Source organism: Chiloscyllium plagiosum, unplaced genomic scaffold (assembly GCF_004010195.1).
Source record: "Chiloscyllium plagiosum isolate BGI_BamShark_2017 unplaced genomic scaffold, ASM401019v2 scaf_3676, whole genome shotgun sequence".
Classification (NCBI taxonomy): Eukaryota; Metazoa; Chordata; class Chondrichthyes; order Orectolobiformes; family Hemiscylliidae; genus Chiloscyllium; species Chiloscyllium plagiosum.
Window position 1 is genome coordinate 2,411 of NW_025211366.1, and position 2,915 is coordinate 5,325.

General features: G+C 49.9%; 1 protein-coding gene across 1 annotated transcript in view; it reads right to left on the reverse strand.

Moving 5' to 3' along the window:
• Positions 1 to 2,915, reverse strand: part of ndufb11 (NADH:ubiquinone oxidoreductase subunit B11) — a 5,780-nt gene that overhangs the window by 1,920 nt on the left and 945 nt on the right. The gene's annotated exons all lie outside the window — the stretch shown is intronic.

Sequence of the window (2,915 nt, forward strand, 5' to 3'; positions counted from 1 at the left end):
GGGGGCATGGATAGGGTAAATAGACAAGGTCTTTTCCCCCTGGGATGGGGGAATCCAGAACTAGAGGTTTATAAAATCATGATGGGGGCATGGATAGGGTAAATAGACAAGGTCTTTTCCCCCTGGGATGGGGGAATCCAGAACTAGAGGTTTATAAAATCATGATGGGGGCATGGATAGGGTAAATAGACAAGGTCTTTTCCCCCTGGGATGGGGGAATCCAGAACTAGAGGTTTATAAAATCATGATGGGGGCATGGATAGGGTAAATAGACAAGGTCTTTTCCCCCTGGGTGGGGGAGTCCAGAACTAGAGGGGTGTAGGCTTAAGGTGAGAGGGGGGAAAAGGGAGCTGAGGGACAACTTTATCCCCCAGAGGATGGTGCGTGTGTGGAACGAGCTGCCAGAGGAAGTGGTGGGTGCTGGTACAATGATAACATTTAAAAAGGCATCTGGATGTGGGACATGGATAGGAAGGGTTTTTTTTTAAAAAGGAGGGGTTGGGGGATGGAGGGGAGGTGAGGCTAAGGAAATACAGCACACCCACGAGGACTCGCTTACTGACTTTTACAGATGTAACACAGAAAGCATCCTATCCAGAGGCATCGCGGGGTTTGGTAATGGCAACTGCTCTGCCCAGGACTCTCAGACAGAGAGATGTGAACACAGCCTCAGTGCATCACAGATACCAAAGGGAGTTTAATGCAGAAAAATGTGAGGGGATTCACTTTGGAAGGAGCAACAGGAATACAGAGTACTGGGCTAATGGTAAGATTCTTGGTATTGTGGATGAGGAGAGAGATCTCAGGTGTCCATGTACATAGATCCCTGAAAGTTGCCACCCCAGGTTGATAGGGGTTGTTAAGAAGGCGTACGGTGTGTTAGCTTTTATCGGGAGAGGGATTGAATTTCGGAGCCATGAGGTCATGCTGCAGCTGTACAAAACTCTGGTGCGGCTGCACTTGGAGTATTGCGTATAGTTCTGGTCACCGCGTTATAGGAAGGATGTGGAAGATTTGGAAAGGGTTCAGAGGAGATTTACCAGGCCGTTGCCTGGTCTGGAGGGAAGGTCTTAGGAGGAAAGGCTGAGGGACTTGAGGCTGTTTTCGTTAGAGAGAAGGTTGAGAGGTGACTTAATTGAGAAATAAGATAATCAGAGGGTTAGGTAGGGTGGACAGTGAGAGTCTTTTTCCAATAATGGTGAGGGCTAACACGAGGGGGCATAGCTTTAAATTGAGGGGTGAGAGATATACGACAGATTTCAGAGGGAGTTTCTTTACTCAGAGCGTAGGAGGGGGTGTGGAATGTCCTGCCTGCAACAGTAGCAGACTCGCCAACTTTAAAGGCATTTAAATGGGCATTGGATAGGCATGTGGACGAGAGTGGAATAGTGTAGGACGGACGGGCTTCAGATTGTTGCACCTACCTGCAGTGCACAGCCCTGCGATGTTCTATACCAACCTTCTCTCTGCCGACTCCCCATCTACACCTCCCACTGCCTCAGGGGAATACGGCCAACTTCAAAAACCTCTCCCACTCTCTTCCATTGGACACAAGGTACACAACCACGCACTGGCGGATTCAAGAACAGCTTCTTTCCCGCTGTTGCCAGATGGACCTCTGGTAACGTTCGAGTTGGTCTCTCTCTCTGCGTTTCTGGAAAGCTGCATTGTGTTCTGACCACTTTACGCAACAAAACGCTTCTCACTGAATCGGTCCGTGTGACAGTAAATCAGATCAAATTGCTGCAAACGTTTTCCCGGCAACGGGCAGCAGGCTAACTCGCTTCGAAGTTCCTGCCTTCTCTCTCTCTTCACCTCCTCCCCCACCCCCCCCCCCCCACCCCCACCAACACCCACTCGTTTCGGGAAATGAAAAGTCACATTCTCTCGTTTGCGATCTAACAGGTCTGTTTCGGAATCGAGGGAGTTTTTTTTGGAATGTTAAAACCAACGTATAAACTATCTCACTCCTCACTTCTTTATAAGAGGCTCAGATGGAAATCCCCCCCCCCAGGACACGGGCCGTGACTATTCAGCAACACGGGGCCTCGCAGTTCACGTTAGGCTGGGATGAGGGGGGGGGCTGGGTAAGCCATCACCCCCCCAGGGGTTATTTGGCAGAGCTCATAACCCCACACCCCGGGATGGGCGGGGGAGATGTGCGACGGGAGTTCAAGGCAACCCAACAGGATCAAAGGGCACCCGCGGGGTCTGAAGGTCAGTCAAGGTGGAGGGTCAAAGGTTGTCTGGGGGGGGGTGCGGGGGTTTGAAAGTCGCTTGAAGGGACAAAAGACGTCCTAGGTCACTCGAGAAGTCAAAGGGCATCAGAGGTGCTTGAAGGTTACTCGAGGGGACAAAGGGTGTCCAAGGGGGTTTGGAGGTCACACAAGGAGGTCAAAGGTCACTCTAGGGGTCAAAGGGCATTTGAGGAAAATTGAAGGTCACTAAAGGGGTCAAAGGGGGCTGAAGGTCACTTGCCAGGTCAAAGGGTGTCCAAGGGGGTTGGAAGGCACTCACGAAGTCACAGGGTGTCCAAGGTTACTCGTGGGGTCAAAGAGCACCCAAGGTGGTCAAATGTCACTTATAGGATCAAAGGGCATCTGAGGGGGCTGAAGGTCATTTGTGGGGTCAAAGGGCATCCAAGGGCGACAAAGGTCACTTGAGGAACCAAAGGTCATATGAGAGGTCAAAGGTTACTCAAAGATGATGCAGGGCACAAGACAGTTTTTGTACATTTCATTCTCGTGTTATTTGAGCTGTTTTCAAGATTATTTTAACTACTCATTAAACCGCTCAAAATCATTAAACTGATGAGGGTTTCGAGCGGTTTGATGAGGGTTTTGAGCGGTTTAATGATGATTTTTAGCGGTTTGATGGTGATTTTAGCGGTTTAATGACGGTTTTTAGCGGTTTGA